The sequence below is a fragment of the Muntiacus reevesi genome, chromosome 4, assembly GCF_963930625.1.
Source record: "Muntiacus reevesi chromosome 4, mMunRee1.1, whole genome shotgun sequence".
Taxonomy (NCBI): domain Eukaryota; kingdom Metazoa; phylum Chordata; class Mammalia; order Artiodactyla; family Cervidae; genus Muntiacus; species Muntiacus reevesi.
In genome coordinates, this window is record NC_089252.1 from 150,093,619 (window position 1) to 150,119,742 (window position 26,124).

General features: G+C 39.8%; 1 protein-coding gene across 2 annotated transcripts in view; it reads left to right on the forward strand.

The window, feature by feature from the left end:
• Positions 1 to 8,057: 8,057 nt before the first annotated feature.
• The window catches only part of SCAF11 (SR-related CTD associated factor 11), an 89,820-nt gene continuing 71,753 nt past the window's right edge, over positions 8,058 to 26,124 (forward strand). For both annotated transcript variants that reach the window (XM_065934567.1, XM_065934568.1), the window contains exon 1: positions 8,058 to 8,316. The gene's annotated coding sequence lies outside the window, so the exon portion shown is untranslated. The remainder of the gene's footprint in view (positions 8,317 to 26,124) is intronic.

Here is a 26,124-nt window from a genome sequence, read left to right on the forward strand (position 1 = left end):
CCTGTAACTGTTAGGATCTTTTGAACTGTAAGTTTTAAAATCAAAAGCTTAAATAACAAAGGGGATTTACTGGCTCACATAACTGGGTAGGTATCAGGATTAATTTGACTTGGTGGCTAAATGATGTCAAGGATCCAGTCTTCCTCCATTTCGTTGCTCTCACTTCCAAAGAAGCAGCATGATTCTAAAGCGAGCTTTGCTCATGAGAAGAGTAGGTGCAATAATTCCAGGGTTCATGGTCTCAGTGCTCTTCATCCAAATGGAAAGAGAGCAGACTTTTATTAGCTTTCTTTGAAGAACAAGAAAAACATTTTCTCAGAGTCACCAGCTCTTCAAGTTTCACTGACACAAGTTGGTCAACGTCTGGGTTTTGTAAACTACTTACTGTACAGGATTGCCTTGAAAGGCTTAAATAACCAGAGTTCATTGCTGGAATGAATTCAATCCATGCTTCCACAACCACATGGATGGTACACAAGGGGGAGTTATGGAAGAGATGTTATGGAGACAAAATATTGGTTTGCTAGGGCTGCTATAACAAAGTACCACAGACCGAGTGGAACAAGTTCTCTTAAACAAGAGGAACCTATTGCTATTTTCTCACAGTTCTGAAGACTAGGAGTCTGAGATGAAAGTGTTAGCAGGATGCTTGTTCTGAGTCCTCTCTCCTTGGTTTGCAGATGGTTATCTTCTGCCTTCACATGGTCTTCCCTCTGGGTACACATATCTTTTAATACAGACACCAGTCACACTGGATTAGGGCCTACCCTAAAGATGTTATTTGAATGCAATCACCTCTTTATAGACATTATCTCCAAACACTACATTCTAAGGTACTGGGGGTTAGGACTTAAACACAGGAGTTTTTTTTTTGGAGGGGGGAGGGCACAATTCAGTTCATAACACAAACTCAACATCTAGCATCAATTACATATTGAAATTATGTTCATCTGCTTGACTGTTGCACTAAATTGTAAGTTCTTTAAGGACAAGGATAATATCTTATTTTTATATCACTAGCACAGTTACTATATGGTAATAACTGTTTGTTGAGGATTGTAAAGAGTTCATTGTGTTTGGCATTTATGAGGTCACTGATGACTTTCTCCAGGAGCAGTTTCAATGGAGTTGTGGTGGCATGAACTTAACTGCAATGGATTTAAGAGTGAAAGGTCAGATTTGACAATATAAAAATTAAAACTTATGATAAAGCCACTGAGAGCAAAGGCAAAAGATTATTATGAAAAAAAAAAGTAGCACATACCTATATGGAACACCAAGAGTTAAAAGACCTAACATAAAAGAGACCCTATAAAAAGATCAGAAAAAGATGAAGACAATATATAAGCACGCAAAGGCTGTGAACACCCCAAAAATATACAAAAAGGAATCTAACCCCACTGGTAGTTAGGGAAACACTAATTAAAGTAACAGTGAGCTAGCAGTGACAAAAGTTTTACAGTGACAAAAACTTAAGATTCATGCTTTAGTCTTGGCAAGAGATGGAGAAAGAGAAATTCTACCATTGAGTGGAGTGTGAAGTGCCATAATTCTAGAGGTAACCTGACGGTGTGTCACTCAAAACATCTTTGGTCATAAGTAACAAAAAACCCAAGTCAAATCTGAAAGCTATTTATAGTCACGTGCCTGAAAATCTAGTCACAACCAGATCAAATCTACTTAAGTATTATCATTAGAATCTAGTTTCTTTCTATGTATTAGTTCTTCCTTCCTCTGAGTGGAAGTCATTTTCAGTAAAGGGCTCTCTTCAAAAAGAAAGCTTATATTCCTACAACAAATCCAGCAGGGAAGATATATCCTCAATCTAATTTTTATTGACCTGAATTGAGTCATGTGCCCATCTTTGAATGATAGAATAGTTACAAGTGAGATATTACATCATCATTCACCAAATATAGAAGCCAGTCAAGTCAATACCATTTGTAACCCCAAAGATTAAGAGAGAAGGGGGACTCATTTGATACCAGAAAAAGAGGAAGTGGTTGCTGGGTGACAAAAACAAAATGGCACATACTCTCTACCATTATTATCTATTAAAATAAGAAATGCATATATCTTTTGTCTCAATAATCTCACTTAAAGGATTCAATTCTACAGAAAAACTGCATAATTTAAAAAGATACTTATTTCAGCATTGTTTATAATGACACAAAACTGGGCAAATCTACATTATCTACCAATAAAAGAATGGCTTCAAAAACAGTACTTAATACTATATAATATTGTTCAGTTCAGTTCATTTCAGTTGCTCAGTCATGTCTGACTCTTTGCAATCCCATGGACTGCAGCACGCCAGGCCTCCCTGTCCAGCACCAACTCCTGGAGTTTACTCAAACTCATGTCCATTGAGTCAGTGATGCCATCCAACCATCTCATCCTCTGTCGTCCCATTCTCCTCCTGCCCTCAATCTTTCCCAGCATCAGGGTCTTTTCCAATGGGTCAGCTCTTCGCATCAGGTGGCCAAAGTATTGGAGCTTCAGCTTCAACATCAGTCCTTCCAATGAACACCCAGGACTGATCTCCTTTAGGATGAACTGGTTGGATCTCCTTGAAGTCCAAGGGACTCGCAAGAGTCTTCTCAGCACCACACTTCAAAAGCATCAATTCTCCTGCGCTCAGTTTTCTTTATAGTCCAACTCTCACATCCATACATGACTACTGGAAAAACCATAGCCTTGACTAGATGGACCTTTGTTGGTAAAGTAATGTCTCTGCTTTTTAATATACTGTCTAGGTTGGTCATAACTTTCCTTCCAAGGAGTTAGTGTCTTTTAATTTCATGGTTGCAGTCACCACCTGCAGTGATTTTGGCTGCAATGATTTCATGGCTGCAGTCACCATCTGCAGTGATATAATATTGTGCAGCTACCTAAAAAAAATGAGCTAGATAATAGTATTCATTGTAAACTGGAAGTTGTTAAAAAATATATATGGTATGATTATAAAAATAAAAATCAAAACCTCTATACATATGTGTTTCTATAACCATTGGAAAAAGTATGGAGAGAAACACTAATCTTTTTAACACTGGTTTTATCTAAAACTGGGATGGGATAACTCTCTTTTTCTTTTTATATTTCTGAATGTCTTTATATACTTCTGTATTGTTTGAATTGTTAAAATGCAGTTTATTACCTTTAAAAAAGTGAACAGAAAGTGAAATGAGGAAGTTTCTTAAAACGGAAACTATTTTTAGATTTCAAGAGAAGGGATAAATTAATCTACAGTAAAGAAGAGGTTGAAAATGCTGAAGCCAGAGTAACCCATGGAGCAGGCCCTGAGGGGATCTAACAGAGCAGAGTCCCAGATGTACCAAGGCTGGTGGCTTCACTGTTCTACAAGGAAATGCAAAAAAACAAACAAACAAAAAAAAAAAAAACCCCACAAAAAACCAAACAGTGTAGTTCATAAAAATTTAGTTTTTTGGTGGTTTAAATACATTTATTTTAGGAAATCATGGTGGTAAGAGATGGGAGGGCTTTAAAAATGCATACAGTGATTTGTCAGGATTTTTAAAAAAAAAGCTATGTCAATTCCCAAACTGTTAGAAATGGTAATGGTCTATAAATTCCAAAGTCTGGAAAAAATGATCTACAGCACCAGTAGAAACCTAAGCCTTAACTGAAAAAAGAGACGGTTCTTTGTGATGGAGGAAAAAAAGTGTGTGTGTTTGGATATTGACAGTTATAGATTGACTTTGTAGGTATAGGGAAAGAAGTTGAGGAAGTTATTTACTATAAAGACTGTGATAAGGTCTGCTGGGTTCAGGATTGAGGGGCTCAGTGGGAGTGATTGTAGGGTGAGACATGAAGGGAGTGGTAAAAAGTAGAAGAGGTAAAAAAGTGGGAATGGGAGACTGACCTAAGAGGAACTAGAGTCTTAAATTTGGAATTACATCTGACTACATTTTGTTCAGATATGCTCTTTCATGAAATTGTCCTTGGTCCTTGTTGCACTCTCTTCCTTATTTGACAACCCCTGCTCCCACCCAGCACTTTGTTTTTATTGCCTTTATTTTTCCTTAGTTTTTATACTGATTTGTAGCCACTAAACTGTCTCTGACACACTGTTCATTTATCTATAACCACCTCACAGCACCTTCCAGATAGTAGAGACCCAAATGATTCTTGCTGAAATAAATTTAATTCCACACAGAAGACAACTGGACAATAATCAGTATCATCTCGATTAAAATTCTTTAGTTGTGAAAACAAGAATAAACCACTGGCCTAAAAAAATTTCTGTAAACTAACATGCATTTTTAAATTTCTTATAAAGACATTGTGTGTTTTGCCTATAAGAGTCTTAAACTGTACATCCTTTGAATTCATACACTTCTGCTATAAAAATGTCACAGAGATCACTAAACTAAAAACTTCCACTGTAGTATCAACAGGTATGGAAATTGAGGGCCAGAAAAATTACACAATTTGTTCAAAACTGCAAAAGTCTTAAGTGACAGTCTATTTTAGAACCATGTTTCCCTTGTAACCAAGTGTCTTTATGCCATGCTTAACCCTCTTGATGTGATTTTTATTTTGTACTCAATTCAGAAGAATTACATTGATAATAGCAGTTTTCTCTGATAAAGTTCTGTCAAAATCAATACACTGATTATCTTTCATTTCTAAAGATGCTAATATAGGTTTCTGTTGCCACATGACAGGTTTGACATGTTAAGTACTGGTCTAAGTGCAACACACCAATTCAATTTTCAGTTGAAGATTGTTTTGCCATGCGCATCATTTGTGTTTTTTATGGCTATAACAAAACCTAAAATTTTGACAGTGATGATTGGTATATCAATCTTTACTCCTGCATCTTAGAGGTCACCTTTTATTCATTTAAAATCCAGTATCTCTTTATTACAAATAAAAAATACTGAAAAATAGAGAAAATAATAAATCATCATGCAAACATTATTAGAATAGTGCATGCACAGAAATACACTTGGCCTTTTCCCAAGGGAGACAGTCTGTTATAAACCACCATCCTCTTTTCTACTTGCACATGAAAGTAAAAACCATTAGCGCTGAGTGTCTTTCTCTTAAACATGGTCCCATGATACCTAGGAGGCCAACTGTAAAAAAGTGACAATTTTATTATTTTCCAGTAAATAAATACATCAAAAGACTTGTGTTTAGTTTTGCTGAACTGGTATACTGTTATTCTTAATTTAAAAATTAGTTTTTTCTTTGGAGAATGTTATCATTTGAGCTTTGACTAATTTTTATGAAAGAACACTTTTCACAGAACAAATATGTAAAGAGATTTTTACATAAATTTTTACATAACAGAAGAATGCTGTACTAGGAGTCTCTATCTCAAGTTACAGATAACCAGATGAGGTCGTGTGTGTGTGTGTGTGTGTGTGTGTGTGTGTGTGTGTGCGCGCGTGCGTGTATATACACAACAAAGTTATACTCTCAGTCGGATGGCTCATAACAGTGCTTGTTGATCTTGTTATATCACACAGTTCTTAAAACAAAGTTTTCAGTGTTTGTCTTAGTCATCTTTTATCACATTCTTTATAATGTATTGCTATAAACTCCTCTATATCATTGTTGCTTCAAATATCCCAAACACAGGAGAGCCCATCTGAATCCCCAATGTTATATCCTAAACTATACATTGTAAGACTCAAAGACTCCCTGGAGAAGGAAACAGCAACCCACTCCAGTATTCTTGCCTGGAAAATCCCATGGACGGAGGAGCTTGGTGCAGGCTACTGTCCATGGGGTCACAAAGAGTCGGGCACGACTGAGCCACTAATACACATCCATTAGGATGACCATCACCATAAAAATAAAACAAAATATATGTTGGCAAAGATGCGGAAAAAAAAAAAAGACTCAAAGACAAGGCTGCCAGTCATACATTCTTCCCACAACTATTTACCAAGTCCTTACTGAGCACAGGCACTGGGCCAGGAGCCGTTGTTAGGAAAGTGATAAGACACTGTCCCAGCGCTTACTGGGTGAGACAGACAAACACACGGAGCTGACCAAAGACACTGCACAAGAATGGAGTGCAGAGAAGCGGGGAGGACGGGGCGCCGGCAACAGCCTAGACTGGGAGCGCAGCAGAGGGGTACCCAATGAGGGAGGGGTCTGGAAAAGCAGGAAGGAAAATCATCCCAGGTATGGCTCCGCGAGGCTGCTGTCCAGGAGTGCTGGTGTCGGCCTCTTCAGGACCCCCTGGACTATAGTTCACCAGGCTCCTCTGTCCATGGGATTGTCTAGGCAAGAATACTGGAGTGGTTGCTATGCCCTCCTCCAGGGGATCTTCCCCACTCAGAGATCCAACCGTTGTCTATCCTTGGTCTCCTGCATTGGCAGGAGAATTCTTTACCACTATGCCAGGTGGGAAGCCACCTGGGAAGCCCTCAGCGTGACTAGGGGAGTGCAAAGCCCATAGAAAGGAAGGAAGGAGGCAGACGATCCAAAAACGTGTGAAAGGTAAGACTGGATGTGATTGAGACCTGAGTGAGCCAAGTTGGAGGCCCAGGGACAAAGCTTCAGGGGGGAGTGCAAACACCCTCCGATAAAAGAAAGGGGAAGGACACCCAGAGCAGGAAGAGTAGTCAGAAGTGTGAAGATTTGTCCTGAAGATAAACTATGAAGTTAAAAGAGTCAGTGACCTTAAAAAGCAGTGTGAAAGGTATATCTGAGATAAAATAAGAGATTTGATGACCCTACTGAGAAAGAATCGATAATGGTACACAAGTTTCTTATGGAAGTCTCCGACGTATTCTTGAATGAATCATCACATGTCTCTATCTAACCACCAAATTACCTTGGTGGTTAGGAGAGACATTACTTGCGGACAAAGGTCTGGCTAGACAAGGCTATGGTTTTTCCGGTAGTCATGTATGGGAGAGTTGGACTATAAAGAAAGCTGGGCACCGAAGAATTGATGCTTTTGAACTGTGGTGTTGGAGAAGACTCTTGAGAGTTCCATGGAATGCAAGGAGATCAAACGAGTCCATCCTAAAAGAAATCAGTTATTCTTCCAATGAATAATCAGTTAAATCCTTATTATTCATTGGAAGGAGTGATGCTGAAGCTGAAACTCCAATACTTTGGCCACCTGATGCGAAGAACTGACTCACTGGAAAAGACCCTAATGCTGGGAAAGATTGAAGGCAGGAAGAGAAGGGAAAGACAGAGGATGAGGTGGTTGGATGGCATCACCAAGGCGATGGACATGAGTTTGAACAAGCTCCGGGAGCTGGTGATGACAGGGAAGCCTGGTATGCTGCAGTCTATGAGTTCCCAAAGAGTCGGACACAACTGAGCGACTGAACTGAACCACCACGTGTATCAGGATCACATTTAATTTTTTGTTGTGGGAATTTAGATACGGGGGACAAGCCTAGGCCTGATGAGTCACGTGGGATACCTCTCCAAAGCGTTTTAAAAATGCCACTGGGCGGAAAGAAAGAGGTGAGCTTACAAGTTGGGGCCACTTCAGCCTCCCCGCAGGATGTAGTTCAGGCGGATAACGCTGCAGGACGAAAACTCAATCCACCGCCAAACAACAGAACAGTTTTCAATATCACATAGGATAGTAAAGGTCGCACAAAGGTCCTCACGTCCTGTTCTCCGACGGCCTTCTTAACTGTCTTCCGCAGCTTAGGGTGTACAGCCGGCAACGCGGGGCTGACTCCAGCGCGCCACGTAGGGCGCAGGCGCAGAACCCGCGGCGTGGGAGGAGAGCCGGGCGTTAAGGACGTTTCCCAGAAGCCCGCGCCGCCAGCTGGGGCCCTCCCTCCTGCTCGCAGGCCGCGTGACTTGACTCCGCCCGTCACGTTCTTCCGTCGCAAACGGTGGATTGCCTGCGCCCCCCTGAGGTCTGGCTGAGCGCTGCAGTCGTGCACGCAGGGCCAGTGCGAGCGAGGAGGGAAAGCGCGGAGGGTCCCGCCGCTGCCGCCGCCGCCGCCGCCGGCGTCACCGTAGCGCGCCGACCTGTGGCGGCGCGGCTTAGCTGAGGAGAGTGAGGGGGGAGGGGGAAGGGGACGCGCGGAGCTGGGCGGGAGGAGGCCAGACGGGGCGGGGGGAGGGGGAGCAGCGGTGGCGCAAGCCGCGCGGAGCAGCGCAGCCCGGGTCCGCTCCCTGCTCCACCGCCGCCACCTCCCGCGCCAGCCAGCAGAGCCGGCGCCTCAGCGGCCCCCGGAATACCTCAAAGCGGACGGAGTCCATGTTGGGGAACTTGGCGGCGGCGTGACGGGGACCTAGGGACCTGCAGTGGGGCTGCCGCCGCCGCCGGAGCCAGCGCCTCGACCTCGGCCTGAGGTAAACATGGGCCGACCCCGGGGGTGGACGGGCGCAGGCAGCTGTCGCTGCGGGGTGGGGTGGACGGGCCGGCGGAGTGGGGGAGAGGGGGCCCGGAGCGATGAGAGGGCGGACAAAGTTTCGGAATCCCGCGCGGCCCAGGCGGCGTTCTGCGCTCGGAGGAAAGTTGGAGCCGCCTCTGGAGGCGGGGGAGGCTGAGGCGGGGAGGCTCCCCGTTCCTCTCGCCACCCCCGCGAGGGCGGCCCCGTGTCGGCCGCCTCCGCCTCGCTGTTGGTACCCCGTCCCATTTCCTCCTTGTGGCCTACCCGCCGCCTCCGCCGGCGGCTCCTGTCCCCGCCCGGGGTCCTGGGGGAGTGGGTTGAGGCTAGGGTTCTCCGCGGCAGGGTCGCCACACGTTCTCCCCCGTCCCTGCGGGGGACTGTGTCCTGCTGGGCTTCCGGGCGCTCCCCGACCCCGGGTCTCTCTTGACTTGGGAGACTTTGCTTTTGTCAGTAGCCTCCAAGCCCGTTTGTGAAACCAAACTTTACTGCGCGGTGACCTCTCGGAGTGCGCGACTAGGGAAGAGCCGGAGCTTCAGAGCATCCGTGTTACCCCATGCCCTGAATTTCAAACTCTTCTCCCACCTCCGGTTTTTAAACCAGTTTCCCGGTCTGACGAGAGGTCCGGGAGATCTCACTTGTCTCCATCACTTGCTCCTGTTTAGATACTAGGAATTTTGAACAATTAAAGACATTTCTTAGAGATGTCTGGCCGTCTTGCTCTCTCCCCCCCATTTTGAAAAATTGTTCTGAAAGTAAGCGCCTGATTTAAGAGTAGTTGAATAAAACATTCATATACGAATATGGAGTTTTAAAATACTGTCAAAGTATTTCTGTACCCTGTTACACAGTGTCTACGAGTTGAGCGTTTTTCATTCATTTTGGGTTACATTTTAATATCTTTGTCATACTGCTAGTGAACTAAGATATTTAGGCAGAACTGACCAAAAAGTTTTTAATATAATGCTTTGGCTAGTAGATGCCAATTTTCCCAGTTTGGGAAATTCACTGAATATTGGAAAAAGCATGTTTAATAGATGCGTTTTTTCATTATAAAACAAAAGTTGATTCATGCATATGACTACTTACCTCAGCAGGATATTGAAGTACATTCTTAAATAACTGGTGGGTTTTGTGTTTTATTGGTATTCAAATTTTGGTATGTAATCAAGTCTTTTTCCACACTATTGCTTTCTCTTCCCTGTTTCTTTGGCAGTTGGCCTAATCATTTGACTTCTTAGCTGTTTACTAAGAGCTGCAATAGTTTGTGGGACTTTTGTTTTTGTTGTTTTAACGAACTGGCAGAAGAAATGAAATTGTCTTTCGATTTCTTTTGTTTTACTATTATGAAAGGTAATCTGAATTTACTTTGTATTTTGTTTATGGAATATGAAGAAAATTTTTTAAAGATTAGCAATTCTTATTATAACTGCATTTTTTTCCGCTGTAGTTTTTCTTGCTTGGTGCTTGCAAGTATTTTAATAATCAGTACATTTTACGTTGAGCTAGTGACCATTCTGCTTGAGAATTTGAGTACCTCTTAAGATTTTTGGCAGGGTAGGATTTGGATCTCTGCTTACTCAAGTGTACTTATGCTGTAAAGACATTTTCATTACGTTGAGGGGGAAGAAAACTGGAAGGAAATGGAAAATTGTTCCTAAATATGCTACTTGAAACATAAGTCGTGGAAAAGTTTTTAAGGGGATTTTTGTATGTTTTTAGGTGGTAGTAACGGGATTCATGGGTTAAGATTGAAACTGTTCAGGGGTCATTCAGCTTCCCCATAATCCTTTGGGCCCTAACCAGTACTTCAGGCAATTTTCTTGAAAAGTTGTGCTGTTAATCAGAGATAGGATGAATCAGTGCTGTTAAATGAGTTGATTCATTATCAGCAGCATCTTTTTTTTTTTTTTTTTTAATTTTATTTTATTAGTTGGAGGCCAATTACTTCACACAGTAGCATCTTTTAGTAATTAGAAAGTGTGGAATTATATTACTCATCTACCTAATACTTAACTTTTTTTTTTTAAGTTTCATCAGTGAGACATAGCTGTAACTAACTAAGGGAGAATGGCAGGTACAAAAATAATGAAGAGTCGGCCCTAGAATAATTGTCATTGTAAGTTCATTTTAGTAAGCTCTGCCATCATTTACCATTGTCTTTAGTGATGTGAATTGAATCTTGACTTACCTTCCCCAGTGAAATAATCTTAATTATATCCCCCTGTCTCAAAGAGTAAGTTAATAGCTTTACATCAAATCTTGCACCTGAGGGATAACTTTTAGTAGTACTGAGTAGAGCCTGGAGTTAAAATATCCTGTATCATTTTATTGTTGTTCCCAATACTTGTCTTTTCATTGTTATGGTCCTTACTTTGCTTTTTTTTTTTTTGAAGTTGTGGCTTTGTAATTCCTAGTGCTTAAGCACATAAAAGTTCAATATAAAATGTAAAAACAACACTGTCATCTCTCAGTTACAAAATAACATTCTTAGATGTTTCACTATGACTTTTGTTCACCTAGAGTCTTTAACACTCAGCAGCCAGAGTGATCCTGATAAAATACATTAGATCTTGTCACTTCTCTTCTCAAATGGCTTTCCTTCTCAGTCATAGTTAAATACATAGCTCTTCCTATGGTCTGCCAGGGTCTGAGACTTTTTTGAGTCTCTTCCTCTCTGACGTCACTGTTTCTCTAGCCACACTTCTACTCTACTACTGAGATTTTCTTTGACTACTCTGTTAAAGCGTCAGGCCCTCCTTCTACATTTCTTAGCCCTTTTTAAGCCAGGTTTTTCTCCGTAGCACTTAACACTTTCCAAGATACTGTATAATTTACTAACTTTATTGTATTTTTCTCTTTAAAGCAGGTTCTGTAAGAATGAGGTTTGTCAGTTTGGGTCACTGTTTTGTCCCTGAACACTGAACAACGTCTGATATATAATAGGTACCTAACAAATATTAACATGCTTTCAGCTAAAAACATGAAAACGTTAAAAATAGTAATTGTGGTTTGAGACTGTGCAAGTTTCATTCTTTTGCATAAACTGCTAGGCTACTTATATCCATGCATTAAGATCTATTCAGTTTAAGGGACAGTATGATAGAATGTGATCTTGCAAGTGATTTGTCAGAATATAGAAGAAACTAAGAATGCTTGGTAAGAGCGGAGTGATATAGCCTTCTTATTCTTTGAAATGTTGTCATTTAGAAGTCAGGTTAGTCTTGTTTTTTGGTAGTTCCAGAAGGCAGAACTAGGATTGTAGTTATGTGTATTGAAAGGAAGGAGAGATAGCAAGAATGGATATGGAGACATTAGTGAAGACTTCTGCAGTAGCAGTCCAGAGTAGATGAGGATAGCTTGAATTAGGATGAGAAATGTGGAGATGGACAAACGTGTGATCATCAGGCCATGCTTAGTGGATTGAAGGTGAAGGAGAGAGAAATTTCAAAGATGACTCCTGAGTTAAATGGATGAGTTGGTTGTGGTACCAAAAAAAAAAACCAAGGTTCTTCTGATTCTGACTAGTGGGTTTGAGCTTTGGAGCTTTCACGTGGATATTTCTGTAGGCAATTAGATACTTGGTTCTAAAGTTCAAAGGAGAGGTATGGGCTGGAAGTAGATAATTGGAGTCACTTATATAGGTAGTTGAAACTATAGATGAAATTGTTTAGGGAAAGGACTATAACTTGGAAAAAAGAGCTGCTAAAATGAAATCACAGTAGCCTCTAACAGTAAAAAAAAAGAGTTGTTTGTTAGAGGAATGTGAGCTCCCAAAGAATCTGTGAGGGACAGAGAAATAGGAGTTGAGGGTATTTTAGAAACCAAAGGAAGAGAGTATTTCAAGGGGAGAGAAGTCAGTAGGGTCCAGTAATGATGAGAGTTGAGTAAAGTGAGAACTAACAGATTTTTTTGGGGGGGAAATTCTTTGGCAGTCCAGTGGTTACGACTTGTCACTGTCACTGCCCAGGGCCCAGGTTCAATCCCTGGTCAGGAAACTAAAATCCCACAAGCTGCATGGCAAGGCCAAAAAAAAAAAGAAAAAAGATTTTTTTTTGCATTTAACAGCATGGAGTTCATTAGCCTTTTGAACAAGCAGGATAGTTAAGTTTATTTTCAAACTGATGCTCCTGAAATTGCTTAACTAGATCTAAAAATACTGAGATCAAAGATTAAGAAATCATCCAGTCACATTATAGAAGAGATTTCAGTTCAGTTCAGTCACTCAGTTGTGTCTGACTCTTTGTGACCCCATGAACTGCAGCACACCAGGCTGCCCTTTCCATCACCAACTCCCAGAGCTTGCTCAAACTCATGTCCATTGAGTCAGTGATGCCATCCAACCATCTCATCCTCCGCCATCCCCTTCTCCCACCTTCAGTCTTTCCCAGCATCAGGGTCTTTTCAAATGAGTCAGCTCTTCACATCAGGTGGCCAAAATATTAGAGTTTCAGCTTCGTTATCAGTCCTCCCAGTGAATATTCAGGACTGATTTCCTTTAGGATAGACTGGTTGGATCTTCTTGCAGTCTAAGGGACTCTTAAGAGTCTTCTCCAACACCACAGTTCAGAAGCATCAGTTCTTCAGCACTCAGCTTTCTGAGTCCAACTCTCACATCCATACATGACTACTGGAAAAACCATAGCTTTGACTAGACTGACCTTTGTTGGCAGGGTAATGTTTCTGCTTTTTCATATACTTTCTAGGTTGGTCATAACTTTTCTTCCAAGGAGCAAGCATCTTTTAATTTCATGGCTGCATTCCCCATCTGCAGTGATTTTGGAGCCCCCCAAAATAAAGTCTGTCACTGTTTCCATTGTTTCCCCATCTATTTGCCATGAAGTGATAGGCCTGGATGCCATGATCTTAGTTTTCTGAATGTTGAACTTTAAGCCAACTTTTTCACTCTTTCACTTTTATCAAGAGGCTCTTTAGTTCTTCACTTTCTGCCATAAGGGTGGTGTCATCTGCATATCTGAGGTTATTGATATTTTTCCCTGCAATCCTGATTCCAGCCTGTGCTTCATCCAGCCTGGCGTTTCTCATGATGTACTCTGCATATAAGTTAAATTAGCAGGGTGACAGTATACAAACCTGATGTACTCCTTTCCCAATTTGGAATCAGTCTGTTGTTCCATGTTCAATTCTAACTCTTGTTTCCTGACCTGCATACAGGTTTCTCAAGAGGCAGGTCAGGTGGTCTGGAATCCCATCTCTTTCAGAATTTTCCACAGTTTATTGTGATCCATACAAAGGCTTTGGCATAGTCAGTAAAGCAGAAGGATATGTTTTTCTGGAACTCTCTTGCTTTTTCAATGATCCAGCAGATGTTGGCAATTTGATCTCTGGTTCCTCTGCCTTTTCTAAATCCAACTTGAACATCTGGAAGTTCATGGTTCACATACTGTTGAAGCCTGGCTTGGAGAATTTTGAGCATTACCTGCTCGCTTGTGAGATGAGTGCAATTGTGCGGTAGTTTGAGCATTCTTTGGCATTGCCTTTCTTTGGGATTGGAATGAAAACTGACCTTTTCCAGTCCTGTGGCCACTGTTGAGTTTTCCAAATTTGCTGGCATATTGAGTGCAGCACTTTCATAGCATCATCTTTTAGGATTTGAAATAGCTCAACTGAAATTCCATCACCTCCACTAGCTTTGTTTGTAGTGATGCTTCCTAAGGCCCTCTTCACTTTGCACTCCAGAATGTCTGGTTCTAGGTGAGTGATCACACCATTGTGGTTATCTGGGTCATGAAGATCTTTTTTGTATAGTTCTGTGTATTCTTGCCACCTCTTCTAATATCTTCTGCTTCTGTTAGGTCCATACCACTTCTGTCCTTTATTGAGCCCATCTTTGCCTGAAATGTTCCCTTGGTATCTCTAATTTTCTTAAAGAGATCTCTAGTCTTTCCCATTCTGTTGTTTTCCTCTATTTCTTTGCTTTGATCACTGAGGAAGGCTTTCTTTTCTCTCCTTGCTGTTCTTTGAACTCTGCATTCAAATGGGTATATCTTTTCTTTTCTCCTTTGCGTTTATCTTCTCTTTTTTTCATAGCTATTTGTAAGGGCTCCTCAGACAACCATTTTGTCTTTTTGCATTTTTCTTCTTGGGATGGTCTTGATCACTGACTCCTGTACAATGTCATGAACCTCTGCCCGTAGTTCTTCTATCAGATCTAATCCCTTGAATCTATATGTCATTTCCATTGTATAATTGTAAGGGATTTGATTTAGATCATACCTGAATGGTCTAGTGGTTTTCCCTACTTTCTTCGATTTAAGTCTGAATTTGGCAATAAGGGATTAATGATCTGAGCCACAGTCAGCTCCGGGTCTTGTTTTTGCTGACTGCAGAGAGCTTCTTCATCTTTGGCTGCAAAGAATATAATCAGTTTGATTTCTGTATTGACCATCTGGTGTCATCCATGTGTAGAGTTGTCTCTTGTGTTGTTGGAAGAGGCTCCTTGCTATGACCAGTGAGTTCTCTTGCCAAAACTCTGCTAGACTTTGTCCTGCTTCATTCTGTGCTCCAAGGCCAAATTTTCCTGTTACTCCAAGTATTTCTTCTCTTCCTACTTTTGCATTCCATTCCCCTATAATAAAAAGAACATCTTTTTGGGTGTTAGTTCTAGAAGGTCTTGTAGGTCTTCATAGAACTGTTCAGCTTCTTCAGCATTACTGGTCGGAGCATAGAGTTGGATTACTGTGATAGTCAATGGTTTGCCTTGGAAACGAACAGAGGTCCTTCTGTTGTTTTTGAGATTGCATCCAAGTACTGCATTTCAGACTCTTTTGTTGACTATGATGCCTACTTCATTTATTTTAAGGGATTCTTGCCCACAGTTATTGTTTATCATATTTACTGTGTGCCAACTACTGTGTTCTAGACATTTTGCATTAATTTTCATTTGATGTTTTCAGCAGCCTTGCAGTGCTGGGTGCATTAATCTGTTTTACAGAAAGGAGTCTGAGGTCTGGAGAAGTCAGATGACTTGTTAAGTGTCAGAGCAGTTGCTAAGAATCAATGCGCATGTCTGTCTGACTCTTTGGCCTTTAGTTAGTTATTACATCAGTTGACTTCCCAAACTCTGCATCAGTGTTGTCTAGTAGTAGACCTTTTTGTGATGATGAAAGTGTTCTGCATCTCTGCTCCCCTATGCAGTAGCTGATAGTAACTGAAGTAGTAGTGACTGTGAAACATTTGAAATGTGGCCAGTGCATTTGGGAAACTGAACAGTAGTACTGTATTTGACAGTGCAGATATAGATCAAAAGAATCCCATAAATAATAGTTTCCTATATAAAAATATGAAATGGAAACACATTATTTAAAAGGAGTACTGTTTTGCTTATATTCTAGCTTTAGATGCTTTAAGGGAATATTATGGGTGATCATTTTTTTTTTTTTTTAAGTTTCAAACTTTCACAAAAGTTCCAAGTTCATGCAAAAAACTGAGTAAGTTGTAGATTGCAGTCTCATCGCCCCAATCAAGGACAGGGACTTTCTATTACAGAAACAATATTAAGCTTAGGAAATTAATATTGGTATATTACTACCATCTACTCAAACATCATCCAAGTTTTGCCAGTTTTCATAGTGATTTCCTCTGTAACAAAATGATCCAGTTCAGAATTCTCTTTTGCATTTATTTAATTATAATGTTTTCTTACATTGCTTCAGCCTAGAGCAAATTTTCAGTCTTTGATTAATTTTCATGGCCCTGACACTTAAAATATTACAGGTTAGTTTTGTTGTAAAATGTCCCTCGATTTGGATTTACCCGATGCATTTTTGATAGGAGTACCACAGTGATGATACTGTGTTCATGTTACATCCTGTCAAATGGCATAGTTATGTTTGTCCCCTTACTGATGATGGGCATTTTGATCACTTAATTAAGGTGAAGTTTCCCAAGCCTCTTTACTGAAAAGTTTCCCTCCCTTTTAGTAATTAATAAGTACTTTGTGGGAAAGTATTTTGAGACTATGTTAAGCTCGATCTTTATCAAACTTGCTGTTTGTTGATTCTCAAATTGTCCGAGCTTTGACTAGCGAAAGTCACTTCAAGCTAGTTTCTGTGTTCTTCTGACTTGCTTTGAGCACTCCTTACTTTTTGACACAAGAAAATGTTCCAGGCTCACCTTAAACTTTCCTTGCCACAGCCCTGGAATCAACCATTTCTCCAAGGTGTGGTTTCTTTCAGTGGAGAAAGATATTCAGAAACCAAGATTTTGTTGCTGTATTTATGTTTCCATCTATGTATAAAAAAACTGAATTGGTGCCAGTATTTCCAATAAACAGTGTTTTGTTTTTTCCAGTTTTCTCCTTCTCAAAGTTTATAACTCCCTTTTCTTAAAAGGAATTACTTACCTTCCATTATCCTTAGTTGTTTACTTGTAGGCTCAATCCCAGCTACATGGTCAGTTTCCCACTGCCATTGCTGCTCCCTCCCCTGTCTTGCATAACATTTTCACTCTACTAGGTCTCTGACACCTTGTGCCAGGATGAATTCCTCATTCCAGGCTTCTCTCATACCTCATGCAGAACATCTTGCCATTCTGCTTGAGTTCTAGTACCTCTCTCTGGGCTGTCTCACCATCCCTTGTATATACACTTTGCCCACAGATTTGGGTTCTGACACATCTAGGTAGAATTGCAGCATACTGACATGTTCTTTTAAAGATGATACTTACTTGTTTTTACAAAAGATTATTGTACCAACAATTTTAGTGAAAATAGAGAAATTTGTTATCAAGTTTTAATATAAACTCTCCTGAGATTCTCACATCTCTTAGTGATAAGACTAATCTTTCTCCTTATTTCTTTACCCTAGAGTTCTCAGATGTATTTAAAAAAATTATTAATTTCTGGCTGTGCTGGGTCTTTGTTGCTGCGTAGGCTTTTTAGTTGCAGCGAGCTGGGGCTACCCTTTAGCTGCATTGTGTGGGGTTTTCGTTGTGGTGGCTTCTCTTGTGGAGCACAGGCTCTAGGCGCTTAGGCTTGAGTAGTTGAGGTTCGTGGGCTTTGTCGTTGTAGTGCACAGGCTTAGTTTCTCTGTGGCATCTGGAATCTTCCCAGATCAGTGATCCAACCTGTGTCTACTACATTGACAGATTCTTTACCACTGAGCCACCAGGGAAACCCCTCAGATGTACTTTTAAGGGAGTTTTGTTTTTTTCCCTGTAATCTTAACGGTAAGGTTAAAAATCAGTTTTCTGTTTATATAGATTTTGGAGTCAATCATACCTGGCTCTGAATACTGATTGTCCCATATACTGATTGTCACTTCTCGTAGGTGATGTTATCAGTAGTGGCGCTAGTTGTAAAGAATCTGCCTGCCAGTGCAGGAGATGCAAGAAACACCAGTTGGATCCCTGGGTCAGGAAGATTCCCTGGAGTAGGAAACGGCACCCCACTCCAGTATCTTGCCTGGAAGATTCCATGGGCAGAGGAACCTGGCAGACTACAGTTCATGGGGCCATAGAGAGTCGGACACAACTGACCTAGTGAGCACACAGTTTCCTCACCTATTTTAAGCAACGTTTACCTGAGTCCAGTGGTAATGGCAGCTAACTCCATCTCTGTCTTTCATAACTTTAAGTTAGCTCTGTTTAGTGAATGATTTTAAGGCCTTTTAAGCAGTGTTGTAATATTGAATCTTGGTGGTCTTTTAATTTTTTTAATGTACTGTGGCTTGGTGTTTTGAGGGTTAAATGTGCAGAAGTGTGCCAGAGTATTTAGTTCATTTCCTGATATAAAGTAATCATTCTCTCTACCTCTAATTCTGTGCTCCAGGTTTGTTGATATCTATGTATCTGTTAGGTCTGGGGATGAAACATAGCCTTTGCTTTAAATAATTATATATATTTTAAAGGACTTGATAGGAGAAAAAAATAATCTCCTATATTCCTAAATATTTGCTATTGTTGTTGTTGTTTGTTAATGAAATTTCACTTTTGTTTCTTGTGTCATATCTCTTCAGCCTGAAGCACTTCTTTTGAGTAGCCCTTTTGGTGATAAATTCTCTTTGTTTCTCTTAACTGAAATGTCTTTTCCATTTTTATTTCTTTGCTCTTTCTTTTGAATTAGTCCTATTTGATGCACAGTGAACTTTGTGAATTTTTAGATTTGTGCCTTTCACCAAGTTAAAGAGGTTTTTTTGAACATTGTTTCTTCAAATATATTTTTCTGTACCAAACTTTTTCCTTTTTCTGGGCATGAATAGAACTTTGGATATTGTCCATAGGAGCCTGAGACTGTTCATTTTCTTTCAGTCTTTTATTTCTGTTCTTCATATCAGATCATTTCTATTACTGTATCTTCGCATTTACTGACTCCTTCTTTGCATTTCCATCCTGTTTTTAAGATCTTATTTCAGACATTGTGTTTTCAGTTCTAAAATTTTCATTTGTTTCTTTCTTTTTTTTAAAAAATATAGTTACTGTTTGTCTGCTGAGAACCTCTGTCTTCCTATTCATTTCAGCAATGTTACTTTTTTCTCCATGGAACATAACTTATGTATATATTTAATTTAAGATCATACCTGACAAATGCACTGAGTAAATATTACCTTGTTGTTTTTCAGTTCAGTTGCTCAGTCGTGTCCGACTCTTTGCAACCCTATGGATTGCAGCATGTCAGATTTCCATGTCCATCACCAACTTCCTGAGCTTGCTCAAACTCATGTCCATCGAGCCAATGATGCCATCCAACCATCTCATCCTCTATTGTCCCCTTTTCCTCCTGCCTTCAATTTGTCCCAGCATCAGGGTATTTCCAGTGAGTTGGTTCTTTGTATCTGGTAGCCAAACTATTGGAGCATTAGCTTCACTATCAGTCCTTCCAGTTAATATTCAGGACTGATTTCCTTTAGGATCGACTGGTTTGATCTCCTTGCAATCCAAGGGACTCTCAAGAGTCTTTTCTAACACCACAGTTTAAAAGCATCAGTTCTTTGGCACTCAGCTTTCTTTATGGTCCAACTCTCACATCCATACATGACTACTGGAAAAATCATAGTTTTGACTAGACGGACCCTTGTTGGTAAAGTAATGACTCTGCTTTTTAATACACTGTCTAGATTGGTCATAGCTTTTCTTCAAAGAAGCAAGCGTCTTTTAATTTCATGGCTGCAGTCCCCATCTGCAGTGATTTTGGAGACCAAGAAAATAAAGTCTCTCACTGTTTCCATTGTTTCCCCATCTGTTTACCATGAAGTGATAGGACCTGATGTTGTGATCTTAGTCTTTTGAGTGTTGAGTTTTAAGTCAGCTTTTTCACTCTCCTCTTTCACTTTCACCAAGAGGCTCTTTAGTTCTCCGCTTTCTGCCATAAGGGTGTCATCTGCGTATCTGAGGTTATTGATATTTCTCCCTGCAATCTTGATTCCCACTTGTAATTAATCCCACCTGGCATTTCTCATGATGTACTCTGCATATAAGTTAAACAAGGTGACAAGATGCAGCCTTGACCTACTCCTTTCCTGATTTGGAACCAGTCCGTTGTTCCATGTCTGGTTCTAACTGTTGCTTCTTGATCTGCGTAGAGATTTGTAGGAGTCAGGTAACATGGTCTGGTATTCCTATCTCTTTAAGAATTTTCCACAGTTTGTTGTGATCCACAAAGTCAGTGGCTTTGGCATAGTCAATAAAGCAGAAGTACATGTTTTTCTGGAATTCTCTTTCTTTTTGTATGATCTAGCGGATGTTGGCAGTTTGATCTCTGGTTCCTCTGCTTTTTCTAAATCCAGCTTGAACATCTGGAAGTTCTTGATTCATGTACTGTTGAAACCTAGCTTGGAGAATTTTGAGCATTACTTTGCTAGTGTGTGAGATGAGTGCAATTGTGCAGTAGTTTGAGTGTTCTTCAGCATTGCCTTTCTTAGGGTTTGGAATGAAAACTGACCTTTCCAGTCCTGTGGCCACTGCTGAATTTTCCAAATTTGTTGGCATATTGAATGCAGCACTTGAACAGTATCATCATCTTTTAGGATTTGAAATAGCTCAACTGGAATTCTATCATCTCCACTAACTTTGTTTGTAGTGATGCTTCCAAAGGCTCCCTTGACTTCACACTCCAGGATGTCTGGCTCTAGGTGAGTAATCACACCATCATGGTTATCTGGGTCATGAGGATCTGTATTATATAGTTCCTTGTGTATTTTTGCCACCTCTTCTTAATGTCTTCTGCTTCTATTAGGTCCATACTATTTCTGTCCTTTATTGTGCCCATCTTGCATGAAATGTTCCCTTGGTATCTCTAATTTTCTTGAAGAGTTCTCTAGTCTTTCCCATTCTGTTGTTTCCCTCAATCTCTTTGCACTGATCACTTAAGAAGGCTTTCTTATCTTTCCTTGCTATTCTTTGGAACTCTGCATTCAGATGGGTATATCTTTCCTTTTCTCATTTGCCTTTCACTTCTCTTCTTTTCTCAGTTCTTTTTGAGGCCTCATACAACCATTTTGCCTCTTTGCATTTTTCTTCTTGGGGATGGTTTTGATCACTGCCTCCTGTACAGTGTTATGAACCTCCATCCATAGTACTTCAGGGATTCTATCTATCAGATCTAATCCCTTGAATCTATTTGTCATTTGCACTGTATGATCATAAAGGATTTGATTTAGGTCATAACTGAATGGTCTAGTGGTTTTCCCTATTTTCTTCAATATAAGTCTGAACTTTGCAATAAGGAGTTCATGCTCTGAACCACTGTCAGCTCCTGGTCTTGTTTTTGCAGACTGTATTGAGCTTCTCCATCTTTGGCTGCAAAGAATATAATCCATTTGATTTATTTATTAACCATCTGGTGTCGTCCATGTGTAAAGTCATCTCTTGTGTTGTTGGAAGGGGCTCTTGGCTCTGACCAGTGTGTTGTCTTGGCAAAACGCTGTTAGCCTTTCCCTGCTTCATTTTGTACTCCCAGGTAAACTTGCCTGTTACTCCTGGTATCTCTTGACTTCCCATGTTTGCATTCCAGTCCCCTATCATGAAAAGGACATTCTTTTGGGTGTTGGTTCTAGAAGGTCTTATAGGTCTTCATAGAACCGTTGAACTTAGCTTTTTTGGCATTAGTGGTTGGGGCGTAGACTTGGATTACTGTGATATTGAATGGTTTCCCTTGGAAATGAACAGAGATCCTTCTGTCATTTTTGAGATTGCATCCAAGTACTGCATTTTGGACTGTGAGGGCTATTTCATTTCTTCTTAGGGATTCTTGCCCACAGTAGTAGATATAATGGTCATCTGAACTAAATTCGCCCATTCAGGTCCATTTTAGCTCCCTGATGCCTAAAATGTTGATGTTCACGCTTGCCATCTCCTGTTTTCCCACTTCCAATTTACCTTGATTCATGGACCTAACATTCCAGGTTCCTGTGCCATCAGCAGTCACATTCACAACGCGGCATCGTTTTCGCTTTGGCTCAGCCTCTTCGTTCTTTCTGGAGCTATTTCTCCACTATTCTCCAGAAGCATATTGGGCACCTACTGACTTGGGGAGTTCATCTTTCAGTGTCCTATGTTTTTGCCTTTTCATACTGTTCATAGGGTTCTCAAGGCAAGGATACTGAAGTAGTTTGCCATTCCCTTTTCCAGTGGACCACATTTTGTCAGAACTGTCCACCTTGACCCGTCCGTCTTGGGTAGCCCTACACAGCATGGCTCATAGTTTCATCGAGTTAAACAAGGCTGTGATTTCATTGAGTTAGACTGGGTTGTTATACATATATATAATTCATCATTCAGAGGTGTTTGTTAGGTACTTACTTTAAGGTGTGGTGCCTGGTGCTGGATCCTGGGTATCGCGCAAATAATACAGATAACAGCTTAATAGTTTTGTAGTCATTTGAGTCATTAAATGTGTTACTGCTCATTGCTTGAATATTTTTAACATCTAGTGACTTGAATTGATCCTTATTTTGTGGCGAAGGGCTAGTGAGTTCCAATCCTACTACTTAACCATTGACTTTGTGACATTGGACAAGTTACTTATTTTCACTGTATGTAAAATGGAAATACCTTCTTCATAAACTACTGTAAGAGTTAAATAACTTATGACATATCAGAAAGTAATGGCTAGAAGTAGTGTGAAAAGCAGAGTCAAGTCTAGTTCTTGGGGCATTTGAAGCATTTGTAATTAGATTACACTGCAGAGAGAATCCCAAGATCTGCCATGCCTGATGCCAGCGTGGAGGAGTGTGTGGTGTTTTTTTATTTAAAGTAAATTTTCGTAGTATGTAGTAATGTATTTCTAAGTTAGAATAGTACTTTATCATAGGAGTAGTATTGTGAAATGCTGCTTTAAATTACGTGTGAAAAAATGATCTAAGAACACATTGATCATGCACTTAATGTAACAGATTTATCTCTGAGATAGCTACTTAGGCTGAATTTAAGAAAGTCAGATAATAGGCATAGCTAGAATAGAGAGAGAGTGGATGTCTTTTGTACTACACAAAGCAGTTCCCTCCACCTCCTTCCATCCATATTAGTTTTACTATAGCAATTTATACCACAAAGAAAGTGGTATTCCTTGAGGAACTGGTCAAGGAATGACATTTAGTGTCTGTGCAAAAAGATACTAATTTATGAAGTTGAAATTCTGTAATGTAAGTTTTTAAAGTCTTGTTTAAACAGAACAGAGCAATATTTCAGAAGCAATGTTTTGAACTTTGTCCTCCTCCCTTCCTCCCCCACTGCTATAGATCAAATCCATTTCCATTCCTTTCTAACAAGCATTTGTGTATGGTATTTTATTGTCAGTGTTTCCTTTAATTCTTAGGATTTGTTTATTTGCAAATGTTTCCTGTGCTTTACATAATTTTCCCATCTTTTTTGAGAAATAGGTAAACTGGGGTTATCATTTTAATTCAGGAGTCTCTCTAAGATAGATTAAAGGTTAAATTAAAGAAATAGTTTAGTTTTCTTATTTGGAGTTAGAAGAATAGTATAAAAAGACAGTAGTTCTTTCTCTATTTCCACGCTCCCTCTCAGGATTCCCTTTCCTCTTGGTCATTCTGCTTACCAATTATAAGGGTACATTGCTACTGATCCCAAGAGCTCCTGTAGTCCTCCTGAGAGGTTTGTTGTGAGTTGTCTCTAAAACCTCATTATTCTTTTTTTTTTTTTTTGGTCTCTAATAGGCACAAGGTTTAATTTCTAAATGTAATATCTACTTTTCCAGACTCATGCCTCCAGTGGAACAGTAATAAATGTTGAGGAGTGGCTAACGGAAAGAAACAAAAAATCTAAGAGCTTTCGGTTTGCGTTTATCATTTAAATTAGTGTTTTAATAAATAGATTTGAGAAAATAGAGGTGAGAATCTCAAGGACAAATAAAGATTACATAATTACTTCCTCCCTCTCTGCCTTCCTGCATATCTTAGGCAAGGCTGGGATTTATCAGAGAAGAATTGCATAAGTATGTATTTAAGTTATTAGAGGACATATAATATCCTACTGTTCTAGACTTGTTTCTCATTTGAAGATACAGTGGAAACCTGTCATACATTACAGTATCTTTATCAAACTCTTTGTGGTTAAACTATCCAGGTATGTAGAAGGCACTCATTTTTTTTTTTTTTGGTAAAATACTGCATTGTAGGAATATTCTTCTCATAGAGTGAACAAGTATCACATAAGAGTAACCCAGTTGAGAGCCAGCTCTAGTGCTTGTCTTGCTGCATACAATGAAAAGTATGCTACTGCTGCTGCTAAGTCACTTCAGTCGTGTCTGACTCTCTGCGACCCCATAGACAGCAGCCCACCAGGCTCCCCTGTCCCTGGGATTCTCCAGGCAAGAACAGTGGAGTGGGTTGCCATTTCCTTCTCCGAAAAGTCTGCTAGCTCTATACAATCATTAAGGCCTTAGAATGAATCTCTTTTTATAGCTCTGTTTTAGGATTTAGAGGGATTGCAAAGTTGGGTCTGTTGATTTTAATCTCTGTCTTCCAAAGCAATAGATATGTGCTGTCTGTGAGACCTTTCAGTGCTATAGAAGTGCAGGAACCCTACCTCCTCTCAAACCCAAATGTGGCTATGTAATTTGGGTGATCACTGTGTTGGTGATAAAAACTGAGAGTTTGAGTGAAGTTTTCAGTGAAAAAAGTACCTTTGTTGAAAAAAATTGGTTCATATTCTAGCCCACAATTGCTCTCCATATTAGTCTTTGCCTTTGAAAACATTTTGGCATTTATTAACATATAGTAAAATGGACCTTTTTGTGGTATGTAGTTCTGTGAATTTTAATACATGTATAGGATTTTTATTACTACCACCAGTCTCAAGATTCAGAATGGTTCCATCACCCCAGAAAACTCCCTTGTGCTGTGTTTGTAGTCTAACCTTCTCCTAACCCAGGCAGCCACTAATAATGGTTCTTCAGTACTACATTTTGCTGTTTTGATAATGTCATATAAATGCAGTTAAGTAGTATGTAACCTTTTGAGGCTGGCTTCTTTAACTCAGTTTATTACCTTTAAGATTCGTCTGAGTTGTTGAGTGAAACACCAGTTCATTAGTTTTTGTGGCTGAGTAGTATTCCACTGTGTAAATGTATGTATTATAGATTATTTTGAGGAAATTCAGTATGTCCATTGTTCTTTTCTTGTACTATCTTTGCCTGATTTTGGTATCAGGGTAACGCTGGACTTATGAAATAAATTGGGAAATAGATTGTGTTATGTCTTGAAATGCTTAGTAGAACTCACAAGGGAAATTGACTGGGCCTGAAGGTTTCTTTTTCGAAAGACTTTTAGCTACAAATTCAGTTTCTTTAAATAGTACTAGATCTATTTAGCACTCTTCTTCTAAATTCGTCTTCCCAGAAGTTTCATTTTTATTGACAGTTTCAAAGAATGAGCTTTTGGTTTTATTGATTTCTTTTTTTCTGGTTCTCTGTTTTCAATTTCATTGATTCCATATTTGTTCTTTAAGGATAATTTCACAGTTGGAAGATTATAGATTTTTTAAATTCTTCTCCACTTTAAACTAAGAATGTTGTTTTACTTCTGGCCTATGTTGTTTCTGAAAGAAATCAGTTACTCAAATCATTAACCTACTTTCCCCTCATAAGTAATGCATTATTATTTCAGTCAACTTGTAAAATTTTTCCTTTGTAATTTTCAACAATTTGACTGTGATTTGTCCAGTAATGAATTTCATTGGAATTATGTTGTGTGATGTTTGTGAGCTCCTTGAATATAGAGGTTTATGTCTTGCAACAAATTGGGGAGTTTCCAGCAATTATTTCCTTTTCTTATTCTCCTTTCCTTTCCTGTCCTTTCTTTATCCCCTTGCCATCCCAAACTTATTTTCCTCACTTTCTTAAGTTCTTACCGTGAATGTTAGGGTTTTGTACTATTCCACAGGTTCTGTTACTGAATCCAAGTCCACCTTGCTCACTGTTTGAGAAGCCAGTGAATCAGAGGGACAAAGTGTTGAGGCAAAGAATACAACTTTACTTGGAAAGAGATGGCTAACAGAGAAGGTGGCAGACTAATGCCTCAAAATCACCATCTTGTCAAGGTCTGGATGCCAGGTTCCTTTATGGATCTGAGATGGGGGGAGGTGTGGAAACAAAGTAAAAAGACCATTTAATTCTTCTAAATATCTCCTAGAATGGCAAGCCTTACACAAGGGAATGTGTTAGTTTTTTATAGTTATTCACAGGTGGACATGGTCAGATTATTTCCCTGTGAGCTAAACAAAGGCATTTTAATCTAAGGGTCAGGAAGAAGGGGCAGAGTTTCCTGAGGCATGCCATTGAAAGTGAAAGTGG